We start from the raw sequence: 27,779 nt of genomic DNA on the forward strand, positions 1-27,779 counted from the left end.
GAGGAATATCAGATGGCTGAGAAACACCTAAAAATGTTCAACATCCTTAATCATCAGAGAAATGCAAATCAAAACAACCTTCAGATTACACCTCACACCAGTCAGAATGGCTAAGATAAAAAAAAAAAAAAACTCAGGGGACAGCAAATGCTGGAGAGGATGTGGGGAAAGAGGAACACTCTTCGATTGCTGGTGGAATTGAAAGCTGGTAAAACCACTCTCAAAATCATTTTGGAGGTTCCTCAGAGAATTGGACATAGTACTACCTGAGGACCCAGCTATACCACTCCTGAGCATATACCCAGAAGATGCTCCAACATGTAAGAAGGGCACATGCTCCACTATGTTCATATCAGCCTTATTTATAATAACCAGAAGCTGGAAAGAACCTAGATGTCCCTCAACAGAGGAATGGATACAAAAAATGTGGTGCATTTACACAATGGAGTACTATTCAGCTATTAAAAACAATGAATTCATGAAATTATTAGGCAAATGGATGGAACTAGAAAATATCATCCTCAGTGAGGTAACCCAATCACAAAAGAACACACATGGTATGCACTCGCTGATAAGTGGATACTAGCCCAAAAGCTTGGAACACCCAAGGTACAACTCACAGACCACATGAAACTCAAGAAGGAAGACCAAAGTGTCAATACTTTGATCCTTATTGGAAAGTAGATCAAAATACCCATGACTCACAGCCAACCAATGAAAAGAGCATAGGGAGAATGGAGAAGCTAGAGAAAGGACCCAAGGAGCCGAAGAAGTTTGTACACCTGCAGGAGGAACAATAATATGCACCAACCATTACACCCAGAGCTCCCAGGAACTAAACCACCAACCAAAGGGTACACACACAGGGACCCATGGCTCCAGCTACATAAGTAGCAGAGGATGACCATTTCAGAAATCAATGAGAGGAGAGACCATGTGTGCTATGAAGGCTCAATTCCCCAGAATAGGGGAATGCAAGTCAGGAAATTGGGGTGGGAGTTGAGCAGGGGGAGGGGTGATGGGATAGGGGATTTTCAGAGGGGTAATGTAGAATGAGGATACCATTTAAAATGTAAATAAAGCACATATCTAACAAAAAAAGAAAAGAAAGTCCCAGAGACATTGAGAGGTACCCAGGACTCACTTTGGGTGACCTTAGCCAAAATGCCCAACAGTGAGGAGATGTAACCTGAAGAGCCCATCTTCAGCAGTTAGACAGGGCTCGCAGTGGAGGGATGAGGACACCACCCTACCTTCAAAATTTTGACCTAGAATTGTTCCTCTCTAAAAGGAAGTCAGGGACAAAATGGAGCAGAGACTGAAGGAATTGTGGACCAGTAACTGGCCCAACATAGGACCCATCTCACTCATGGGGACGCAACAAAGCCAAACACTATTACTGCCACTATGTTGTGTTTACAGACAGGAGCCTAGCATGGCTGTCCTCTGAGAGGCTCTACCAGGAGCTGACTGAGACAGATGCAGATACATATAGCCAGCCATCGATTAGACTGAAGTCAGGGAGTCCTATGGAAAAGTCAGGGGAAACAGCTGAAGGGGATGGCAACCCCATAGGAAGACCAACAGTCTCAACTAACCCGGACCCCCGGGAGCTCCCAGAGGCTAAGACACCAACCAAAGAGCATACACCGGCTGGCCCAAGGCCCCTGACACATATGTAGCAGAGGACTGAATGCCTTGTCTGGCCTCAGTGGGAGAGGATATACCTAATCCTGTAAAGACTTGATGCCCAAGAGAAGAAGGGTGGCTAAGGGGACACTCTCTCAGAGGAGAAGGGGAAGGGGAATTGGGTCAGGAACTCTGGGACACAGGGATTGTGAAGGGGACAACATTCGGGATGTAAATAAAATAATTAAAAAAAAAAACTAGCCACCACAACATGTAACCAAAAATGTGAGTTTTGAATGCTAAATTCAAGAGGTAGGAAGATATTCATTTGTGAATATATTCTTTTTTTTCATTTATGGAGTGATTCACATATACACTGATACGTCAATCATTTTGGAAGAATTCTGAATTAAAGTTAGAAGGTATAATATGCTAAAAGTCTAGTTAACTGTTAATAACTAAGGAGGAGACATGACAGAATGAACCATTGAAATGTGGGAGGGGGGTCCAGAAGAGTTCATGGGGGCAAACCCTCTGCCACATGTTCTATCACAACTGAAGATGGGAATATAAAAAAGGTTGGCATAAGCCTCTTGGAGATGTTCTAAAAACCTCCAGTCTGTATCTAGACACTATTTCCTTCCTAGCATCTCCCCCAACCAGAGTGATCACCACCCCAGTGCCTGCTCCCACCAGGCAGCAAGGTGCTTTGTGATGTCAAAGCATCTCCTCAGCCACTCTTAGCTCAGAAGGATCTTACTGACCAATCAGGGCTCAGGGGTGTGGCCTCCCATTGTTCAGGGTGGGTTCATAAGAGCGTGCCTCTGAGCACTCTGGACCAGACCTCAGGCAGACAGCAAGATGGCTAAAGCTACTAAGAAGTCTAAAGAGCATCCCACACCAGATGATGAGCCAACGACCTCAAATTCAAAACCCAAAAGAATGAAGACATGCCATCATCTCCCAACGACAACTGAGGACAAGAAGAATCGTCGGTCCAATTCCAAATCTAGCAAGAAGGTAAGAAGGCCCAAGTGACGACCATAGTCCTTTCTCTGGAGATTTCCCCTCCCCCAGCACTGCTAACCCTTTCTTAGCCTGGTGTTCACCCCCTTCTCAAACCATAGCCCTTCTCCTACAGTCCCCTTCACGTATTCCAGACTCATGCCTTTGTCACCTTACTCTGTTGAACTTCCAGGTGCAAATGTCTTCCAAAAAGAGCAAGAAAACCCTGCCGAGGATCGCGAAAGGGAAGATGCCTGAACAAACCACACCGCCTACAAAAATGTCAAAGAAGGGGAAGGGGCAAGAACTGTTCGGTCATTACCACCAATTAATGGAAGAGCTGTCAACTGAAACTGGGAGGGAACCAGAACACAGTAGCACTGAGAGCTCCAGCCCTTCATCAAGTGATCAAGAGAGCCCGTAGCCTCACTATGCCACTGAAAGATCTGTTCACAGGTCTGCAGCTGAGCATTGTCGAACTGTTTATTCTTACCACGCAGTGCACTGACACTGACGAAAATAAAATCAAACTGATTTGAAAACTGTGTGTCCCTGAGAATCTCTGACGGAACAAGGAAGGAAGGAATGGGAGGGAAAGGGGCCTGGGGAAGGAGGAGGGGGTGGGAGGGAAGAAGGAAGAAACACGGGTATACCAGAAGTGGGAAGTATTGGGTCCTACAGGGGTGGGAGCCAGACATGAAAATCTAGCGTCCAGCAAACAATAAAGGATTATGACTGAGCTAGCCTGGAGTACTGAAGAGGGTCTTTCTCCTGATGCTTTCTCTCACGGGCCAAGGATGAAGAGGGTTGGGTATTTCTAGGGTGGGGAGGTTGCACATATGTGAATATGGAGGCGCATGTGCCCGTGTCCATTCATGAATAGGTCAGAGCCAATTCAGAGAGGCAATCTCTGGGACTTTCCTCTCCCCACTCCACAATGCTAGGTTACTGACATGGTGCCTGTGGGTGCTGGGGATTTGAATTCAGCTCCTTATGTATGAAGAGCAAATGCTTTAGCTGCCGAGCCATTTTCCCAGCCCTCAGGGTTGAGTGTTTCTATGTGTGTTCTGGTAGGGTGCAGGAACACTGCTTCAGGAAATGGACTATAGAACCTACAGAATGAAAGATATGGGGCCATCAGTATCATCCCGACAGATAGCACATCACATATACGACACATACCTCCTAGTGGTGTTTCTTATACCTTACCCTACATTAAGCAATTAAAAGACCTTCCCAATGGCCAAGCACCCTATAAAACATATCAGTAGAAGCTGGGGAATGTAGCTTGCCTAGCATGCATGAGACCCTAGATTAGAACCCCAGCACCGCATAAACTGGTTGCATGTCTAGAATCTCAGAAATAGGCTTGGAAAGTAGAAACAGTGGGACCAAAGCAAGTTCTAGGCCAGCCTGGATACATAAGAACCTGTCCAAATAAATAAAGTACTTAATAGCAACAACCCCAAGGCAAATAATAGTGTTTTGATGCTGAAAAAAAAAACACAAAAAAAACGTGGCACTGATAGACCAAACCCTTCAAAACTTTGTATATTGGAGGTAGAGTTAGGGTATGGATTGGTCTGCCTCCAATGCTTCCAATAAAGCAAGGAGCATGAGGTACACTCTATAGGGAACTTTAAAATATTGACCTGCCCTTTCAAATATCTTTACCCTTTATTCATTTTTTATTTTTTTCATCCCTGGAGGTGATGTTATCTTAGAAAAAGAAAACAACAAAATGTGCAGGCTTACAAAATATGTAGTGTTTGATGCATTTCGTCACGTGTAGATACTGAGAAAAAATATACCAAAAGAATAAGAGTGAACATCTTCTTTCAAAAAAATAAGAGTTTAATTTTGGCAAATTACTTAAATAAATCATGGAACTTCTCAAATATTTATGTATTCTATCCACACTTAACTGATTTAGGCCGAAGTATAAATTAGTTTTGTATAAAGTTACAAAATGAAAGCATGTAAAGAAACTAAAATTGCTCACATTTTAACATAACATCAGAGTCCCTCTTGCTATCCATTGCAAGCACAGTTACCTCCCTTCTCCACTCCTAGGATTTAGGAAGCTCTCTTGTTACTGTAACTGTGGTGTTCCTAAAGGGTTACACAGGGGAACACTTGACTTTGAAACCCAACATCAGTCTTTTCATCCAGTACAAGTCCTCTGAGGCTCACTTAAGTCACAGTTGTAGCAAGAGGATGTGTATTTTATTTTGGAGTAGTAGTACAATGTATCGATGTATCACAGCTTAATCACTTGTTTATTTATTTGAGAAAAGACAGAGTCATGTTATATAGCCCAGGACATCCACAACTCACAATCCTCCTGCCTCAGTCTCCCCATACTGGAAATATAAGCATTGATTATCACACCCAAGTGCATTGCTCCTTTAAGGACACTACATTATGGTTCTCTGGTGGTGGGGGGAGATAAGACTTATAAGAGCAATTCACTCATTCTATTTGAGTAACTAAGATAACTTGCAACATCGATTATTTTGTTTTATTTAAATTAGAATGCACAGCATTAGATTTGCATTTGATTATGATATTTTCAAACAAAAATTGGTTTTGTTGCTTTTCCTTCCTCATCTTCTCTCCTGACTTAGAGTTTCTCTTGCTGTGCTAGAGCACCATGACTAAAAGTAACTTGGGGAGGAAAGGGTTGGTTTCAGCTTATAGCTTAAACTTCCTCATGAAGGGGAATCAGGACAGGAGCTCAAGCAGACCAGAAGACTGGCAGCCAGAAATGAAGCAGAGGCTGTTGAAGAATGCTGCTTAATGGCTTGTTCCTCGTGTCTCTTGTGGCCTGTTTTCTTATACCATCCAGGACCACCAGCCCAAGGTGGTACTAACCATGATGAGCTAGCCCAACCCCACAATCATAGTAATCATCAATCAAGAAAATACACCAACCACAGGCTTCCCTACAGGTAAATTTGGTGGGTCCATTTTCCCAACTGACATTTCTACTGCATCAGTTCCTGCCTTCAGTTTCCTGCCTTGAAATTCTGCCCTGACTTCCTATGATGATGGATTATGATGTAGGAATGCAAGGGAAGTAAACCCTTCCCTCTCCAAGTTGCTTCTGATCATGGTGTTTTATCACAGCATCCACTAGAGCTGTCGATAACATAACAAAATATCAACTTACAGTATTCATTATTTAGTTATATATTTGTGTTTACTGTCACACAAATTATAAGTTAAATATTAATTAGTAAATATTTCTTTCCTCCTCTTAATTTTGTATACAACAACTTTATTCTCTTTATTACTGTGCTTGTGACCACCAGAATCATGTTGGGATCCTCACAAAGTGAGATTTGCAAACTATGTTCAAGAGCATAAAATTCCAAGAAAAGTTATATATATATATATGCAGAACAAGGTAAGGACCTTCCAAGTAGCACATGGAGGCAAATAAAAAGAAATTTCTAAATGATTTTTGTTGTTGTTGCTGTTTCATTCTTTTGCTTTTGGTATTGTTTTGTTTTGATCAGTGAAATAGAATTGAAGACCCAGAAATGAATCCACATATCTCTGCACACTTAATCTTTGACGAAGTTGCGAAAGCCAGTGAAAAAAAAGAGAGCCTCATCAACAAATGGTGCTGGTCTACCTGGCAGTCTGCATGTAGAATGCAATTTAATCCATATTTTTCACCTTCTACAAAGTTTAAGTCCAGGTGGTTCAGGGACCTCACATAAACCAGATACACTGAATCTAATTGAGGAGAAAGTAGGAAATAGCCTCAAACTCATTAGCACAGGGGAAATTTTCCTGAACAGAATACCAATGGCTCAGGCTCTAAGATCAACAATTAATAAATGGGACATCATGAAACTGAAACACTTCTGTAAGGCAAATGACACTGTCAATAGCACAAAATGGCAACCTACAGATTGGGAAAAGATCTTTTCCAACCCTACACCTGATAGAGGGCTAGTATCCAAAATATATAAAGAACTTAAGACATTAGACTCCAAGAAACAAATAGGACAATTTAAAAATGGGGTCCAGAGCAAAACAAAGAATTCTCAACAGAGAAATCTCTAATGGTTGAGAAGCACTTAAAGAAATACATTCTTTTCTAATATTAACCTTTCCAAAGCACGGTCGGCCACAATAAAGGAACAGGTTCCCATGTCTACTTGCCCTTTCACAATTTGGCCTTCTGAAATTTACTGGGAGAAGTTTTCCCCAATGTAAAAAGTACAGGATACCAAAAAGGGAAATTTTCAAATACAGTGCACACTGGCATTAGTGAATGGAAAATAACAGATCTTCAAGGCACAGCAATACATTGCTTTTCAAGTAAAGTTACTTCAAGTCTTTGCTTTGAGAAAAATTAAATGAGGATCAGAAATGGAGTTGTCAGCTCGTAGATATTTCTTAGTTTCTTTCTTTCTTTCTTTCTTTCTTTCTTTCTTTCTTTCTTTCTTTCTTTCTTTCTTTCTTTCTTTCTTTCTTTTGTTTGCAGTACTGGGTATTGATTATCCTTGTGGAAGACACCAAGCATTTTATCACTTAACCGTTTTTCACTGTTTTAAAAGACAGGGTCCCATCGGCTCTGTAGGGAGTCATGCATTTAGAGGGAGTCCCACAATTTGAGGTAAGGCTGCCATCTTTGCTCCTATGACTGAGCAGATGAGAGCAGCCAGGAACGCAGGGAACACCTAAGTGTAAGATCACTTGGGACTCGATCCACCAGGGCCCCTCTTGCACCCAGGAGCTGGTCAGGGCTACAGCCATCTGTGCCATGGGAAAGCTGGTCACCCAGGGACGCTGAAACAGGCTTGCAGGCACACAGGAGGGACACGCACCAGCCAGAGACAGCAGGACCAACTAACACCATAAATAACCAGATGGCAAAAGGCAAATGTAGGAACGTTACTAACAGAAATCAAGGCAACATAGCAGCACCATCTGAACCCAATTCTCCCACAACACCAAGTCCTGGATACCCACCATACCAGAAAAGCAAGATTTGGATTTAAAATCATAGCTCATGATGCTGATAGAGGGCTTCAAGAAGGACATAAATAACTCCCTTAAAAAAATACAGGACAACACAGGTAAACAGGTAGAAGCCCTTAAAGAATTACAGGAACGTGAAGAAGGGGAGAACACAACAGAAACCCTTAAGAGTTCAGTGTCAGGCTTGGGTCCATCCTCTGGCACAGCGTGCCATACCCAAGTGGCACAGGGAGACAGCTTAACCACCCAGGAGTGCAGAGAGACCGGCCTCCACAGGTACAACCACCCTGGAGCCCTCTGGTGGAAGCCCTCCTGTTTCTGTCTCCAGCTTGGGTCCATCCTCTGGCACAGCGTGCCATACCCAAGTGGCGCAGGGAGGCAGCTAAATCATCCAGGAGTGTGGAGGAGCATGCCTGCACAGGCAGGAACACCCCTACCACTCAGAGGATCACACACACGGAACCCTCTCATGGAAGCCCTCTGGTTTCTGTCTCCGGCTTGGGACCAACCTCTGCCACCACACACCATATCCAAGTGACTCAAGTAGGTAGTTAACCACCTAGGAGCGCAGAGAGGCCAGACAGCACAGGTAGGATCACCCCTGCTGCTCAGAGGAAACAGCTGGAAAACCCTGAGGACAAAAGAGCCTAGGAGAATCCTGAGACAGGAGTCTTCTGATTTCTGCCTGCACCCAGTGTTGATCAGGGCCACAGAGCTACATACCCAAATACAACCACAAGAGAGCAGGTTTCACAGGAGTACATATATACCTGTGTATACAGAGAGAACAGGTCTCCCAGGAGCACTGATACAGAGGCTTGAATGACAGATAAGGCACAGTCAGAGACAGCAACATCAGCTAACACCAGAGATAACCAGATGGAAAAATGCAAACACACAAACATTACCAACAGAAACCAAGGCAACATGGTACCATCTGAACCAAGTTCTCTGACAACAGCAAGTCCTGGATACCTCAACACACCAGAAAAGCAAGACATGGATTTAAAATCATATCTCATAATGTTGATAGAGGGCTTTAAGAAGGACATAAATAATTCCTTTAAAGAAGTACAGGAGAACATGAGTCAACAGGTGGAAGTCCTTAAAGAGGAAACACAAAAATACCTTAAAGAAATACAGGAGAACATGGGTCAACAGGCAGAAGCCCTTAAAGAGGAAACACAAAAACCCCTTAAAGAATTACAGGAAAACACAATCAAGTGAAGGAACTGAACAAAACCATCCAGGATCTAAAAATGGAAGTAGAAACAACTAAGAAGTCACAAAAAGAGACAACTCTGGAGATAGAAAACATTGGAAAGAAATCAGGATTCATACATGCAAACATCAACAACAGACTACAAGAAATAGAAGAAAGAATCTCAGAAGCTGAAGCTACCAAAGCATTGACTTAACAGTCAAAGAAAAATGCAAAATTCAAAAAGCTTGTAACCCAAAACATCCAGGAAATCCAGGACACAATGAGAAGACCAAACCTAAGGATTATAGGTATAGATGAGAGAAAAGATTTACAACTTAAAGGGCCAATAAAAAATCTTTAACAAAATTACAGAAGAAAACTTCCCTAACCTAAAGAGAGAGATGCCCATGAATATACAAGAAGCCTACAGAACTCCAAACAGACTAGACCAGAACAGAAATACCTCCTGTCATATAATAATCAAAACTCCAAATGTACTAAACAAAGAAAGAATATTAAAAGCAATAAGAGAAAAAGTCATGTAATATATAAAGGCAGACCTATCAGAATCACACCAGACTTCTTACCAGAGACCATGAAAGCAAGAAGATCCTGGGAAGATCTCCAAACAGACTCTAAGAGAACACAAATGCCAGCCAAGACTACTATACCAAGCAAAACTCTCAATCACCATAGATGGAAAAACCAAGATATCCCATGGAAAAAACAAATTTACACAATATCTTTCCACACATCCAGCCCTACAAAAGATAACAGATGGAAATCACCAATATGAGGAGGGCAACTACACCCTAGAAAAAGCACCTGAGGAATATCAAATGGCTGAGCACCTAAAGAAATGTTTAACATTCTTAGTCATCAGGGAAATGCAAATCAAACAACCCTGAGATTTCACCTCACACCAGTCAGAATGGCTAAGATCAAAAACCCAGGAGAAAACAGGTGCTGGGGAGGATGTGGAGAAAGAGGAACACTCCTCCACTACTGGTGGGGTTGTAAGATGGTACAACCACTCTGGAAATCAGTCTGGTGGTTCAGAAAACTGGGCATGAAACCCAGTATTTGGGAGGTAGAGGCAGGTGGATTTCTGAGTTTGAGGCCAGCCTGGCATACAGAGTGAGTTCCAGGACAGCCAGGGCTAGACAGAGAAACCCTGTCTCGAAAAAACCAAAAAGAAAGAAAGAAAGAAAGAAAGAAAGAAAGAAAGAAAGAAAGAAAGAAAGAAAGAAAGAAAGAAAGAAAGAAAGAGAGAGAGGGGGAGGGAGGGAGACAGGGAGGGAGGGAGGAAGAAAGAAAGAAAGAAAGAAAGAAAGAAAGAAAGAAAGAAAGAAAGAAAGAAAAAGAAAAAGAAAAAGAAAAAGAAAAAGAAAACTGGGCATGATACTACTAGAGGACCCTGTTATACCACTCCTGGGCATATATCCAGAGGATTCCCCCAGCATGCAATAAGGACACATGCTCCACTATGTTCAGCAGCCTTATTTATAATAGCCAGAAGCTGGAAAGAACTCAGATGTCCCTCAAAGGAGGAATGGATACAGAAAATGTGGTATATTTACACAATGGAATACTACTCAGCTATTAAAAACAATGAATTCATGAAATTCTTAGGCAAATGGTTGGAACTGGAAAATATCATCCTGAGTGAGGTAACCCAATCACAAAAGAACACACATGGTATGCACTCACTGATAAGTGGATATTAGCCCAGAAACTTGGAATACTCAAGACACAATTCACATATCAAATGATGCCCAAGAAGAAGGAAGAACAAAGTATGGATCCTTGGGTCCTTTTAGAAAGGGGAAAAATACCCACAGAAGGAGATACAGAGACAAAAGGTTGAGCAGACTCTGAGGGAAAGACCATCCAGAGACTGCCCCATGTAGGGATCCATCCCATATGTAGTTACAAAACTCAGACACTATTGTGGGTGCCCACAAGTACTTGCTGACCGGAGCAGGATATAGCTGTCACCTGGGAGGCTCTGCTAGTGCATGACAAATACAGAGAGGGACACTCTCAGCCAGCCATTGAACTAAGCACAGAGTCCCCAAGAGACCTAAAGAAAGGACTCTAGGAGCTGAAGGGGTTTGCAGTGCTGCAGGAGGAACAACAATATGAACCACCCAGTACTCCCAGAGCTCCCAGGGACAAAACCATCAACCAGATAGTACACATGGTGTTACCCATGGCTCCAGATGCATAGGCAGCAGAGGATAGCCTTGTTAGACATCAAAGAAAGGAGAGGCCTCTGGCCTTGGAAAGGCTCAATGCAGCAATGTAAGGAAATACCAGGACAGGGAAGCAGGAGGGGGTTGATTGGGGAATTGGGGAGGGGAGATGGCTTATGGGACTTTCAGGGGGGCAGGAAAGGGGAATTCATTTGAAATGTAAATAAAGAATATATCTAATTTTAGAAAAGGAAAAAAGATAACAGATGCATTAAGGCATATCCATATAATGAAATAATATTCAACAATAGGATTGGATACCTCATTTTTCAAAGTGCTTACTATACAATAAAACACTTTTCAGTAATAATAGTGAAAATAAAGTTTAAAACAGCTGGGGGATGCACTTCACACTAAGTAGGATGTCAATAATCAAAAAGTCAAATGATAATATTTGTGACCATAGAAGAAATAAAAACTTTTAATACTGCTGGAAAGAATGCAATATGATGCAGCCATTTGAAAAATATGATTTGTAGTTCCTGTAAAATTTAAGCACAGAGTTGCATAGGATATAGTACTTACAGGCATATATATGTACTTTAGAGAAATGGATAATGTAAATATTTTATCTATATAAGGTAAAATATTTACAGCAGCATTATTAATATTACCCAAAAGATGGAAACAACCTAGTGTTCACCAAGTGATGAACAGCTGCATATCCATGTGATAACATATTATTAAGCCATAAAAATGAACAAAATACTGCCACATGCTACAAAATAAATACCCTAGTTAGGTTTCTATTGCTGTGATAAACACCATGACCAAAAGTGACTTGGGGAGAAAAGTGTTTACAGCTGTGGTTCATCATAAAGAAAAGCCAGGGAGGGAACTCAATCCAGGAACCTGGATGGAGGCAGCAACAGACTCAGAGACCATCGAGGAGTGATGCTTACCGGTTTGCTCAGCCTTCATTCCTGTATCACTGAGAATCAACCAAAGGTAGCACCAACAATAATAGACTAGTTCCTCCAACATTAGTCATAAATCAAGAAAAAGTTGTGCAAACTTGCCCACAGTCTCCATCCATTTTCTCCACTGAGGCTCCTTTTCTCAGAAAACTCTTAACTATTATCAAATTGAAAAAAAAAGACATCAAAAACAAAACAACAACAATAAAAACCCACCTAACCAGAATAATTGAGTCTGCCAATTTGGCACACAAACACATCACTATTAAACCATAAGTAGTTCTATGTTTGTCCTCAAGATGTCATGGTAATGTTGACATATCCATATAAAACATAGTATAACTTTAAAAGTCCCACAATCTCTTTTCTTTTATTGAGCATAGCTTCTCACATACAATACATTCCACTCAGTTTCCCCTACCTCTACTCCTAGTTCCCTATATCTCCCCATCTCCCCCAGATCTACTCACTCTCTGTTTTCCTTCAAAAAAAAGCAAGCTTTAAAAAAAACAATCAAACACAACCACAAAAGATACAATAAGACATGGCAAGCCCTCATATTGAGGCTGACAAGGTGACTCAATAGAAGGAATAGTCCCAAGAGCAGGCAAAAGAGTCAGAGACACACCCATTTCCACTGTTAGGAGTCCCACAAAACCACCAAGTTAACACATATAAGATATATGCAGAGGACCTGGTGCAGACACATGCAGGCCTTGTGCTCCACCACTGCCTGGCTGCCCTGACTTTTATAATCTTTCCTCCCCATCTTCCATAGAGTTCTCAGTGCTCCAAGGGAAGGGACCCAATGGAGACCTATAATTTAGACTCTCTTTACACATAACATCTGGCAATGGGTCTCTGCACTGACTTCCATCTGCTGCTGGACAAAGCCTCTCTGATGATGACTCTGAGATTCATTAGGAATCATTTCACTGGTTTTTTTCTCCAGTCTTATTTGGTTCTACTCTAGGTCTCTAGGCTATCCAGTCTTCAGTTCCTGGCTATCTGGACAGTGCCAGGGGTGGGATCCCTCTCATAGAGTAGGGCTCAAGTTAAACCAAACATCGGTTGGCCACTGACACAAGTTCTGCACCATTATTGCCCCAGGACATCTTGCAGGAGGACAGATTGTACTTGAGGGTTTTGTGGCTGGGTTGGTGCCCAATTACTTTCTGTAACCTGCCAAGTATCTTCTGGCACCAAAGAGACTATAATATGGGGTGAAGGCTCCATGCAGAAACCAGCTCAACCTCTCTACATCCAATGAGCTGTGTGGATGTTGTCCTCAGCAATCTGGCCCACCCAGCTGTCAATTTGTGGAGAGTGCCCCCTGTCCTAGCATCAGCCTGGGTTATTGAGGGATCTCCATGGGACCCCTTAGCCAACAACTCAACCAAATGCAACCTAGGCCCACCACTGGAAGCCTTGCCTGGCCACAAAATATGGCCAGTTCAGACTCATATCCTCCATCACAAGGAACCCTCAATAGGGTCACCCTTATAGATTACAGGAAGTTTCCACTGCACTAGGTTTCCACACTGCCCTCCCTGCAATTGCCCTTTAATTCCAGTTGTCTCCTACTGCTCTCTCTCTCTCTCTCTCTCTCTCTCTCTCTCTCTCTCTCTCTCTCTCTCTCTCTCTGTGTGTGTGTGTGTGTGTGTGTGTCTCCATCCCTCCCCCTCTGTCTGCACCCTCCTGCTCCCATCCCCACCCACAAATTCTATTTCCCCTTCCCAGGGAGATCCATGTGTCTCCTCTAGAGCCCTCTTCTTTGCCTTACCTCTTTGGGTCTGTGGATTATAGCATGCTTATCATTTATTTTGCAGCTAATGTCCACTTCTAAGTGAGTACATACCATATTTATCTTTCTGGGTCTAGGTTACCTCACTGAGGATGATTTTTTCTAGTTCTATCCATATTTCTGCAAATTTCATGATGTTATTTTTTAAGAGCTGAGTAATACTCCATTGTGTAAATTATAACATTTTTTAAAAATCTGATTGAAGGCTATTTAGGATGTTTTCAGTTTCTGGTTACTATGAATAAAGCCACAATGAATATATTTGAGCAAGTGTCCTTGTGGTAGAATAGAGCATCCCTTTGATATACACCCAAGAGTGTCTTGAGGTAGAACAATTCTCAATTTTCTGAGGTTGTACAAGTATACACACTTATTAACAATAGAAGAATGTTTCCCTGGTGGAACTTTTACGGTCTCTTATGAATACTATCACATCATTTACAAATAATGATACTTTGACGTCTTCCTTTTCACTGCATATCCCATTGATCTCCTTTGGTTGTCTTATTGCTTTGGCTAGAACTTCAAGTTTTGTGTTGAATATATGTGAACAGAGTGGACAGCTTTGTCTTGTTCCTGGTTTTAGTGAAATTGCTTTGAATTTCTCTCCCTTTAAGTTGATGTTGGCTATAGGTTTTCTTTAATTGCCTTTATTATGTTTAGGTATGTCACTTGTATCCCTAATATCTCCAGGACTTTTATCATGAAAAGGTATTGCATTTTGTCAAAAGATTTTTTTAGCATTTAATGAAGTGATCATGCATTTTTCCCTTTTCAGTTCATTTGTATGGTGAATTACATTTATTGATTTTTGTATCTCGAACCATTCCTTCTTCTCTAGGATGAAGACCACTTGATCACAGTAGATGATCATTTTGATGTGTTCTTAGATTGACTCTGTAAGTATTTTGCTGAGTATTTCAGCATCTATGTTCATAAGGGAAACTGGTCTGTAATTCTCATTATTTGTTGATTCCTTATGTGATTTGTGTATCAGGACCTTGTAAAATGAATTTGGCAATGTTCTTTTGTTTCTATTTGATGAAATAATTTGAAAAGTATTGGTGTTAACTCAGCTTTGAAAGTCTGATAGAATTCTGCACTAAAACTTTCTGGCCCTGGGATTTTATTTTATTTTTTTTAGAGGTTGGGAAACTTTTAATGACAACTTCTATTTCACTGAGAATTATAAGTCTATTTAAATTGTTTATCTGATCTTGAGTTAACTTTGGTAAATGGTACCTGTTGAAAAAAATGACCCAGTTCTTTTAGATTTCCAATTTGTAGTGGCACAGGTTTTTAAATTATGTCTTTATGATTATCTGGATTTCCTCAGTGTCTATGTTTCTTTTACATGTCTGATTTTAATTTGGATATTCTCTCTCCATCTTTTAGTTAGTTTGGACATGGGCTTGTTTTTCTTGTTAATAGTCTCAAACAATAAACTCTTTGTTTCATTATTTGTGTTGTTCTGCTTGTTTCTATTTTACTGACTTCAGTCCTGAGTTTGATCATTTACTGCCATCCATTCCCTTGGGTGTGCTTACTTCTTTTTGTTCTAGAGCTTTCAGATATGCTATTATGTTGCTAATATGAAATCTCTCCAATTTATTCATGTAGGTATTTAGTAGTATGAACTTTCCTCTTAGCATGGCTTTCATTGTGTCCCATAAGTTTGGGTATGCTGCATATTCATTTTCATTCAATTTTAGTAAGACTTTAATTTCATTCTTATTTTTGTCTTGATCTATTTTATTCATTTAGTAGAGGACTATTCAGTTTTCGTGAATTTGCAGGCTTTCTATTGTTTCTGTTATTGATATCCAGCTTTTATCCATTGTGGCTTGATAAGACACGGGGAGTTATTTCAGTTTTCTTTTATCTATTGAGACTTGCTTTGTGACAGAATATGATGTGGTCAATTTTGGAGACTGTTCCGTGGGTAATGAGAAGAAGATATATTTTTGTGTTTGGGTGGAATGTTCTGTAAATATGCTAGGTTCATTTGGTTTGTAACATCAGTTAGCTCTAGAATTTCTCTGTTTAGTGTTTGTCTAAATGACCTGTCCATTGGTGAGAGTGAGGTATTGCAATATCCCACTATTGGTGTATGAGGTCCAATGTGTGATTTAAGCTCTAGTAATATTTCTTTTATAAAACGTGCAGGTGTTCTTGTGTTTGGGGCATATATGTTAAGGGGTGAAATGTTTGAAATGCCATTCAAAGAACAATATTTACTAGCTGGACCACCCAGAGCTCCCAGAGACTAAACGACCAACCAAGGAGTAGACATGGATGGGTCCCTGGCTCCAGATACATATGTAGCAGAGGATGGCCTTATGTGACATCAATGGGAGGGGAGGCGCTTGGTCCTGTGGAGGTTTGATGCCTCAGTGTAGGGGGGATGCTAGAGCTGTGAGGCAGGAGTGGATGAGTGGGTGGAGGAGCATCCTCATAGAGGCAAAGGAGCAGGGAGAGATGAGAGATGGGATTGGGGCCTGTGGAGGAGTAACCAGGAAGGGGGGATATCATTTTGAAATGTGAATAAATAAAATGATTTTAAAGAAGGAAAAAGAGCTCCAAGGGGAAGAGGGGGGTTGAAATGTCATTTTGGTGGATGTTTTTCCCCTTGGATAACTATGGAGTGTCCTTCCCTATCTCTTTTGATTAATTTTGGTTTGAAGACTACTTTGTTAGTTCAGCTTGCTTCTTGTATGTATTTGCTTGGAATATCTTTTCCCAACTCTTTACCCTGAAGCAATGTCTATTCCTGATGCTGAAGCATGTTCTTGTATGTAGCAGGAGGATAGATCCTGTTTTCACATTCATTCTGTTAATCTGTTTTTATTGAGGGAATTGAGATCATTGATATTAAGAGATATCTGCAACTTTAATTTTTTAAATCTTATTTTTAATGATGGTTTTTAAATGCTTAACTTCTTTTTCAATCCACTACCCAGAAAGGATAGGGTGGACGGGGTGGGGGAGTGGACCTGTTTAGAAAGGAGAGGGTTTTTTTGTTTTTTGTTTTTTGTTTTTTGTTTTTTGTTTTTTTTTTTTTTTTTTTTTTTGAGCAATTCTCATCTGTGTTGTCTGGAAATTGGCACTTTAGTTTACAGGTTAGCAGTGGCAGCTCAATCCACTAGCAAACACTTCATAGATATACCAGTAGTCTAGTTCAGTAGAGTCAGAATAGCAAATACATATCAGTACTGGTGGCATGACCTAGCAGAGATAGCCAGGCCTCAGCCTCAGCACAAGTCAGCAGAAGAGACCAGGGAAGATTGCCAGGAGAAGTGTTCAACTGTGTCTCTCAGAGAAGTGAAGACCTGTGAAGATAAGAGACCCACAAGCATTGTACAGCTAGCTCTATAAGTATGCCAAGGTCGCCTCTGTCTCCAGGGTCTTGCCACAGCATGTGTTTTGTCTTAGCATTTGTCTTGCCTCAGCACTGGTCTGTCTCAACTGACATCACTTTGCCAACCAGCCTGAGCCCACAGAAGCAGCAAGATACTGTAGCATACCACGAGAAGTTTTTTTTGGTGAGTTTCTTTCTATGAAGTCCCAACAAATGGAGCTCAACTATGCAATGTAAGGCATTGTTAGTGAAGAATCTTTTATCACGTGTCCTTTGATGTGCTTGCTTTAGTAGAACATCTTTTCTCTTGTGTCTGTTTTATTGAAAAGTTTCTTTATGAGTCTGCCTTTGTCTTTCATGTCTGTCCACTTCAGGAAAGCACTTCTTCATGTGTTTACCCCAGCAAAACACCATCCAACACAACTGACTTTCCAAAGAACCCTGGCCTTATGTGCCAGTGTGTTCACAGGAGTTCCTGCTGGTATCAGAGGCTGAGCAAAGGAAGGCCAGTGGGAGACAGTCTGTTGCAGCACTAGGAGTGACCCCTAGAATTGGGTCTGGGGAAACAGAATTGGGGGTTGGGACACTGAGATGAGTCAGGAAGGGGGGGCTGAAAGGGGATGGTCTGTAGGATCCACAGGATGCATGGAGTGGGGAGGAGAGGCAGCATCTGATGTTCTGTTACAGTGCTAGGGATAACTCTGAGAATTGAGTCTGGGAGAACAGATATATTGGAGTACATTCATAGGCAGCCTACATGGTCTTCTCATCCCACAATCTCTTTTAAGAATTGTCTTACTTTTAATTATGTGTATGCCTACGTGAGGGTTAGTGCGCATGTGTTTAAGTGTTCAAGGCATCAAACATAGGAACTGGAATCAAACTCAGGTCTTCTGTAAGAGCAGTACATGTTCTTAACCACTAAGTCATCTCTCTAGCCCCTAAAAGTTCCAAAGTCTTTTAAAATGTCAACATTTGAATAGTCCAAGTTGGTCATACAGTCTGGCTTTCCACTGTCACTTTTACAGCATGACCCAGGGGATCTTAGCAGCCAGCCCTTGTTCCTTAGCAGCCAGCCTCTAACTTCTAGTTGTTTCAACTGCACCAACTGTTTGAGGCATGCCTGGTCTAGGGCTCCATCCTGAAGAAGATGCTGGAGGTGTGCAAAGACTTCATTAACAAGACCTGATGGATCAATAGCTTGAGCAGTATAAATCCACTGAGAATAGATCCACTGCAAGTCCCCTTGGTGTAGCCCACCCTGAGCTCTGAAGTCTTCAGTACATTCTACTTCAGCCACAACCAGGCTATGGCTGAGAACATCACCAGTGTTCACCAAAATATTAAAATGTGCTGGTAATGGAGACATCATTATGTTAAGGGTTGAAAATAAAGCTGATATGTTAGCACTAGAACTGAAGTGCCAGATCAGGAGAATTTGAGACTATGAAATGAAATTAGTGTACTTAGATATTGAGCAACTTGGAATTCCAGAACATGAGTACAGCTGTGCAGTAAAGTGAATTTGTGCCTTATATGCAGAGACCTTAGCCATATTGGAGATACTGTTGTAATATCCTATGCAAAGGACTGGGTAAAGTTTTCCACAAATGGAGAGCTTGGAAATGGAAACATTAAATTGTCACAAACAAATAATTGTGAGAACAGACACTGCCCTTTATTATACAAGCATCTATCTATCTATATCTATCTATTTAGATATAGATAGATATAGATATAACATCTTAACAAATTAGGGTATGATCATGTATTTGAATGCACATGAGTGTGCAGCCTGCTTTGTTTAGCTGAATCTGACTCACATGTTCATAAGTCTGTAGAGGAGGGGCCGATCCCCTGGGGAAATTTCCATGAAAACAGGGGAAGCAGCCACTGCCCTGGCCTTGGGTCCTTTGTGTTGTCTCATTGGTGCGCCTGGGAGTTAGGGGAGCCATGTCAGATTGTAGGGTAGATCAGGACTCCTCAAGGAGTGGCTGGTGCTTATAGGGCCTCACTCTCTGTCCTGCTTCTTCCTCCAGCAGGTTTAGCTCCACATCCCCCACAAGTACTGTTGATAGAGGAAACTGTAACTATAGGCATGAATGAGCCAGTTTAGCTAACTTTTGCACTGAGGCATCTGAACGTTTTCACAAAAGCCACTCCATTGTACTATATCTGCAGGTGTACCCCTTTTGTAGATTACAAAACTGCTGACACAGGACACAAAGAATTATTTGACTCCCAAGATTGAAGATGAAAGCTCTTAGGCATTGCTAGAATCTGAGAAAACTAAGCCTCTGAGACCTGTTCCTGAGATGTCAGTATGTTCTGAAGCCTTTCTGTCTGCAAGTTTGTACCTGAGTACATATGTAGACATCTTCTATAAATAGCCTATTTTTTCTCCACAATTTCTTTAAAGAATAAACTCCAAAGTAAAACCTTGTTTTGTTAATGTAAATATTTCTGCCTTAAAAATACTGGTGATTTTGATGACAAAAGGATCCTTGGTGTTAAAAGCATTGTTAAGAATTGTTTTTTCTTACTTTAGATAAAGTTAACTGAATTTCAAAAATAAAATGGCAAGTCATCTGTAAAAACACAGTATCTCTCAAAATGTCCAAAGTCTTTCAACTGTGGGCTCTAATAAAATAAAAACTAAGTTATATGCTTTCTTACATCAAAAGTAAAGAACCATTGACTTGTTATAATCGTATCAAAGCAAAAAATTACAATTCAACAGTGTAGATTGAATCCTGAAGTTTAATATTCAGCATCTGAGAGTCACTTGTGGTCTTCTGGGCACCTAAGGTTTGGGAAGCTCCACCTCTCATACTTTGCCATTCATAGCACATACAACTTGTCTTCTAGGTTCAGGCTAGCTCCACTCCATACTTGCTGCTTTCCTTGGCAGTCATCCCATAGCCCTGGCACCTCCAACACACTGGGGTCTCCACTGCATCTGAGACTGCACCTTCCCCAAGCACCCTCCGTGGTTCTCTTCAGGGATTGTGTCCTGCTTCCTGGTACAAAGCCTTAGCTTCTCTCCATGGTCTCTGCTTCACTTCCTGCCTCAAGTTCCTGCCTTGAGTTCCTGCCTTGAGTTCACATCCTATCTTCCCTTCATGATGGACAGTAAGCTGTAAGAGGAAATTAACTGAAATTGATTTTAGTCATGGTATTTATCACAAGATTAAAAAACAAACTAATATAGAAATTGGTACCAGAATTTGGGGTATTTCTATGACTGACCTAACCATCTTATTTTGGGAGGATTATGGAAGAAAACTGGAACTTTTGGCTGGAAAAAATCATAAGGTGTATAGACCTTAATAGGCCATTGTGGGAGTTTGGAATTCTGAGATATAGATGCTAGAGACCTGGTTTGTGAAGTTTCAGAAAGGAGAGGCCATTTATGTGGTATCATGAAGATGAATATATGATTTTTAGTCAGCTGAAGATAAAGAATCAGCTGTGACCTACAAGAGACCAAAATAACTAAAGTGAAACTTTTGCATTACTGGAACACTGGCTAGCTGAGGCTGAGAGATCAGCAGTGTTTAAGAGATCAGAATTATTAAGTTAATATCTACTGGGGGTGTCTCCTCTGGGCCAGCACACAGAAGCTGTGGTTCAGGGGTGGGGTTAGAGTAGGGCAAAAGCTGCATTGTATGCTGGCAGCTGAAATTGATAATGTTCAAGAATCTCCTGGGTGGTACTGGTTTTGAAGGCATGACGGGGTAATGTAGAGCAGTTGAGGATTGACATCATGGGAGGCTAAGAGAGGCCAGTGGTGAAGGTGCAGCCTCAGTTGCAGTGAAAATCTCAGGATTGAAGCAGACATGGAGAGAAGCTAAGGCTTTGTACCAGGAAGCAGGACACAATCCCTGAAGAGAACCACGGAGGGTGCTTGGGGAAGGTGCAGTCTCAGATGCAGTGGAGACCCCAGTGTGTTGGAGGTGCCAGGGCTATGGGATGACTGCCAAGGAAAGCAGCAAGTATGGAGTGGAGCTAGCCTGAACCTAGAAGACAAGTTGTATGTGCTATGAATGGCAAAGTATGAGAGGTGGAGCTTCCCAAACTTTAGGTGCCCAGAAGACCACAAGTGATTTTCAGATGCTGAATATTAAACATATTATGACAAAAGGATCCTAGGTGTTAAAAGCATTGTTAAGAATTGTTTTTCTCACTTTAGATAAAGTTAACTGAATTTCAAAAATAAAATGGCAAGTCATCTGTAAAAACACAATATCTCTCAAAATGTCCAAAGTCTTTCAACTGTGGGCTCTAATAAAATAAAAACTAAGTTATATGCTCCTCATTTTTCACCCTACTTTCTATACCAGCTTGCAATATATGCCACTAGGTGGTACCACTTTTATTGGTCTGGGATCTACAACATATATCATTAATCAAGAAGATGTCCTCCGAGACTGGGAGCGCACAGTTTGCTCCTGCAGCACGGAGCTTAGGTTCCAGTCCTGAGGCGGGAGCCTTCAGATCCCCGCTTCAGGATCCAGAACAACCTGGGCTGCAGCACCACATCTCCAGGTCCTGCAAGAGGCAAGAGGGGCATCTGGGAGGCCGGCTAGGAGGAGTCAGTGTGCTCTGGTGAGTCCAGCAGGACCCTGCAGGAGCCTTCAGGTGTCTGCTTCGGGATCTGAACAGCCTGGGCCACAGCACTCGGTCTCCAGGAAGTGCAAGAGACCTGGTGTGCACCCGGAAGCAGACGGAGTGCACAGCTTGCTCTTGGAGGCACGGAGCTTAGGTTCCAGTCCTGAGGCCTCTGGCAGGAGTCCTCAGATCTCTGCTTCCTGATCCAGAACAGCCTGGGCTACAACACCACATCTCCAGGTCCTGCAAGAGGCCAGAGGGGCACCCGGGAGGCCAACTGGGAGGAGTCAGTGTGCTCTGGTGAGTCCAGCAGGCCCCTGTGGGAGCCATCAGGTGTCTGCTTCGGGATCTGAACAGCCTGGGCCACAGCACTCAGTCTCCAGGAAGTGCAAGAGGCCTGGTGTGTACCTGGAAGCAGACTGGGAGCGCACAGCTTGCTCCAGCATGGAGCTTAGGTTCCAGTCCTGAGGCCTCTGGCAGGAGCCTTCAGATCTCCACTTCGAGATCCAGAACAGCCTGGGCTGCAAGGCCACATCTCCACGTCCTGCAAGAGGCAAGAGGGGCATCCGCGAGGCTGGCTGGGAGGAGTCAGTGTGCTCTGGAGAGTCCAGTAGGACCCTGCGGGAGCCTTCAGGTGTCTGCTTCAGGATCTGAACAGCCTGGGCCACAGCACCCTGTCTCCAGGCAGTGCAGGAGGTCAGCTGTGCACCAGAGGCCACCTGGGAAGAGACAGCTTGTACTGGTGAGTCCAGCATTGACAAGACCAACTAACACCAGTGAGAACTAGATGGCAAAAGGCAAACGCAGGAACTTCACTAACAGAAATCAAGGCAATATGGCAGCATCTGAACCCAATTCTCCTTTAACAGCATGTCCTGGATACCCCATCACACCAGTAAAACAAGATTTGGATTTAAAATCACTGGTCATGATGCTGGTACAGGAACACATGAAGGGAATACTTAAAGAAATTCAGGAGAAAATGGATCAAAAGTTAGAAGCCCTTACAAGGGAAACACAAAAATCCTTGAAAGAAATTCAGGAGAATACAAAAGCCAATAAGGAGGAAACACAAAAATCACTTAAAGAAATACAGGAGAACTTTGGTCAACAGGCTGAGGTCATGAAAGAGGAAACACAAAAATCTCTTAAAGAATTACAGGAAAGCACAAACAAGCAAGTGAAGGAGCTAAGCAAAACCATCCAGGATCTAAAATCAGAAGTAGAAACAACTAAGAAAATGCAAAGGGAGACAACTTTGGAGATAGAAAACCTTGGGAAGAAATCAGGGGACATAGATGCAAATATCAACAACAGAATACAAGAGATAGAAGAAAGAATCTCAGATGCTGAAGATACCATAGAAACCATGGACTCAACAGTTAAAGAAAATGCAAAATGCAAAAAGCTTGTAACCCAAAATATCCAGGAAATCCAGGACACAATGAGAAGACCAAACCTAAGGATTATAGGCATAGATGAGAGTGAAGATTTATAACTTAAAGGGCCAGCAAATATCTTCAATAAAATTATGGAAAAAAACTTCCCTAACCTAAAGAGAGAGATGCCCATGAATATACAAGAAGCCTACAGAACTCCAAACAGACTGGACCAGAACTGAAATACTTCCTGTCACATAATAATCAAAACCCCAAATGTACTAAACAAAGAAAGAATATTAAAGGCAGTAAGAGAAAAAGGCCAAGTAACATATAAAGGAAGACCTATCAGAATTACACCAGACTTCTCACCTGAGACTATGAAAGCTAGAAGATCCTGGGCAGATCTCATGCAGACTCTAAGAGAACACAAATGCCAGCCAAAACTACTATACCCAGCAAAACTCTCAATCACCATAGATGGAGAAACAAAGATATTCCATGACAAAACTAAGTTTACCCAATATCTATGCACAAACCCAGCCATACAAAGGATAATAGGAGGAAAACACCAATACAAGGAGGGAAACTTCACCCTGGAAAAAGCAAGATAGTAACCTTCTCTCATCAAACCCAAAAGAAGTTAACCAATCAAATTTTAAAAATAACATAAAAAATGACAGGAAGTAACAATCACTATTCCTTAAAATCTCTTAACATCAATGGACTCAATGCCTCAATTAAAAGACATAGACTACGGGACTTCCGGGGAGTGGGGGGCTAGAAAAGGGGAAATCATTTGAAATGTAAATAAATTATATCGAATAAAAAAATTTAAAAAAAAAGACATAGACTAACCAATTGGATACGTAAACAGGCCCCTACATTTTGCTGCATACAGGAAACACACCTCAGGGTCAAAGACAAACATTACCTTAGAGTAAAAGTCTGGAAGACAATTTTACAAGCAAATGGTCTCAGGAAACAAGCTGGAGTAGCCATTCTAATATCAGATAAAACTGACTTTCAACCCAAAGTCATCAAAAGAGACTCTGAGGGACACTTCTTGCTGGTCAAAGGAAAAATACAACAAGAAGAACCCTCAATCCTGAACATCTATGTTCCAAATGCAAGGGCACCCTCATCCATAAAAGAAACTTTATTAAAGCTCAAAGCACACATTGCACCTAACACAATAATTGTGGGTGACTTCAACACTGCACTTTCCTCAATGGACCGATCAGGAAAACAGAAACACAATGAACAGGGACACAATGAAACTAATTGAAGCTTTGGACCAATTAGATTTAACTGATATATATAGAACATTCTATCCTAAAACAAAAGAATATACCTTTTTCTCAGCACCTCATGGTACCTTCTCCAAAATCGACCATTTAATTTGTCACAAGACAGACCTCAACAAATATAAGAAGATCGAACTAATCCCATGCCTCCTATCAGATCACTATGGAGTAAAAGTGGTCTTCAATAGCAACAAAAACAACAGGGTGGGGGGGCAGGTGGGTGGGTGGGTGGGGGATAGGGGGTTGGGGGGGGGGAGTTCCTGAACAGATCGCCACCAATAGTTTATGCTCTAAGATCAAGAATTGACAAATGGGACCTCATAAAATTACAAAGTTTCTGTAAGGCAAAGGACACTGTTAAAAGGACAAAACAGCAACCATCAAATTGGGAAAGGATATTCACCAACCCTCCATCTGATAGAGGGCTAATATCCAATATATACAAAGAACTCAAGAAGTTAGACCCCAGGGAACCAAATAACCCTATTACAAATGGGGTACAGATCTAAACAAAGAATTTTCACCTGATGAAATTCGGATGGCCGAGAGGCACCTTAAGAAGTGCTCAACATCATTAGTCATTAGGGAAATACAAATCAAAACAACCCTGGGATTTCACCTTACACCAGTCAGAATGGCTAAGGTCAAAAACTCAGGAGACAACAGGTCTTGGTGAGGATGTCGAGAAAGAGGAACACTCCTCCACTGCTGGTGGGGCTGTAAGATGGTTCAACCACTTTGGAAATCAGTTTGGCGGTTCCTCAGAAAACTGGACATGACACTTCCAGAGGACCCTGCTATACATTTCCAGGGCATATACCCAAAGGATTCCCGGCATGCAATAAAGACATATGCTCCATTATGTTCATAGCAGCCTTATTTATAATAGCCAGAAGCTGGAAAGAACCCAGATGCCCCTCAAAGGTGGAATGGATACAGAAAATGTGGTATATTTACACAATGGAATACTACTCAGCAATTAGAAACAATGAATTCACAAAATTTTTAGGGAAATGATTTGATCTGGAAAATATCATCCTAAGTGAGGTAACCCAGTCACAAAAGAATACACATGGAATGCAATCTCTGATAAGTGGATATTAATTAGCCCAGAAGCCCTGAATACCCAAGGCACAAATCGCATAACAAATGACTCCCATGAAGAAGTATGAAGAAGGTCCTGATCCTGGAAAGGATTGATCTAGTATTGGAAGGGAATATAAGGACAGAGAAAAAGGAGGGAGGTGATTGGAGAATGGGTGGAGAGAAGAAGGTTTATGGGGACATATAGGGAGGGGGGATCCAGGAAAGGGGAAATCATTTGGAATGTAAACAAAGAATATAGAAAATAAAAATACTAAAAAAAAAAAAAAAAAAAAAAAAAAAAAAAAAAAAAAGATGTCCTCCATGGACTGGAGAGCTGACTCAGCTGTTTCAAGCACTTGTTGCTATTACAGAAGACTTGGGTTCACTTTCCAGAACTCACATGATAATTCACCCTTTATACACACTACAACCATTCAATTGTACACTTAGGTGGCTAAAACATACAGTATATGAATTATATATCCATGCAACTGCTACAAAAAGAGAATGAAGTATATGATAAATAAATCTGTAAAATATTTTTCTCTCATCTCCTTTCTGTGGCTGTAAGAAAACATTCTGACCAAAGCAACATACAGGAGGAAAGTGTTTATTTTATCTTATACTTCTAGTCAATGGAGGAAGTCAGGGCAGGAAATCAAGGCCAGAACCTGAAGGCAGAAACCATAGAAGAAGACTGCTTGCTGCTTGCTCAGGTTTCTATTCAGATATCTTCCTTACACTAACCAAGATCATCTGTCCAGGAAATTATATTGTCCACATTGGACTGGGCCCTCCTATATCAATTTACAAGCAAGATAATCATCCACAGACAATAGTCACAGGTAATTTATAGAACTCTGGTTCCAGACTTGCCCTTTGCTTCTTGGCCTGTCATGATATGAACAGCTTCTGCCATCCACTCCTGTCACTGTGAAGTGAACTGTTCTACCATCCATCATCTCCATGATGGCCAGAAAAGCCTTTGAAGCCATGACTTACTTTTATATGTCATGACCAAGGAAACATATAGAAGAAAGAGACTGTTGGTGGCTTACATTTTCACAAAGTATCTCCATGACCATCGGGGGGGGGGGGGGGGTGGAGCATGGCAGAAGGCAAGCAGACATGGTGTTGGAGCAGTAGCTAAGAGCTTACATCTTTCCCATTAAAGGGAAGCAGAAAAGCTAACTGGAAATGATATGGGTTTTTGAAATCTCAAAGTCCACCTCCAGTGGCACACCTCCTCTAACAAGGCCACACCTTCTAATCTTTGCCAAATATTTCACCAACTGCGGACCAAATGTTCTAATATATAATCATACAGGGGTCATTCTCATTCAAACCACCATAGTGCCCAAAGATATACTAGGGCCAGACAGTGGAATGTGTGCCAACTTGAGTTCTGGGATACCTCTGACCTATTAGAGCTACCAGGCAAAGAGTAGATTCCAAAATATTGTCTCCTAAGTTAAATTGTGGAAAGTTGTGCTCCCTTTATGTTGGGTGCTTGGGATTCTTGAGTGCTTCATGCTGAAGATTTGGAGCATGGGAACAATCTAGACAAGTACTTCCATTTCTTTTCCTTTTTGCCTCTATTAAAATTTTATTTATTCACTTTATATCCTGCTTACTGCCCTTCCTCCTGGTCACTCCCTCCCATAATCCTTCCCCCCCCAACCCCTCTCCAATTCTATTCTGAGGTGGTGGAGGCCCTCTCTGGATATCCCCCCACCCTGGCACATCAAGTCTATGTGGGGTTCAGTGCATTCTCTCCTACTGAGACCAGAGATTTGTGGATCTGTGGGGTATAGCATGGGTATGCTGTATTTTATGGCTAATGTCCACTTATAAGAGTACACACCATGCATGTCCTTTGGAACTTAGTCACCTCACTCAGAATGATATTTTCAAAATCATGCATTTGCTTGCAAAATTCATGATGTCTTTGCTTTTAACAGCTGTGTAGTATTCCATTGTGTAGATATCCCATATTTTATATCCATCCTTCAATTGAGGGACATCTAGGTTGTTTCTAGTTACTGGCTATCATGAATAAAGCTGCTATGAACTTAGTTGAGCAAGTGTTGTTGTAGTATGGTGGAGCATCTTTTGGGTACATGCCCAGGAGTGGTATACCTGGGTCTTGAGGTAGAATTATTCAAAATTTAAACACTACCTACCCACAAATCCAGTCCTACAGAAAATACTAGAAGGAAAATCTTC

The 27,779-nt window shown here is 41.6% G+C and overlaps 1 pseudogene; it reads left to right on the forward strand.

The window, feature by feature from the left end:
- Positions 1-2,490: 2,490 nt before the first annotated feature.
- On the forward strand, positions 2,491-19,437 carry LOC127674502 (proliferating cell nuclear antigen-like; annotated as a pseudogene).
- Positions 19,438-27,779: the final 8,342 nt, after the last annotated feature.

The sequence above is a fragment of the Apodemus sylvaticus genome, chromosome X, assembly GCF_947179515.1.
Source record: "Apodemus sylvaticus chromosome X, mApoSyl1.1, whole genome shotgun sequence".
NCBI classification, from domain to species: domain Eukaryota; kingdom Metazoa; phylum Chordata; class Mammalia; order Rodentia; family Muridae; genus Apodemus; species Apodemus sylvaticus.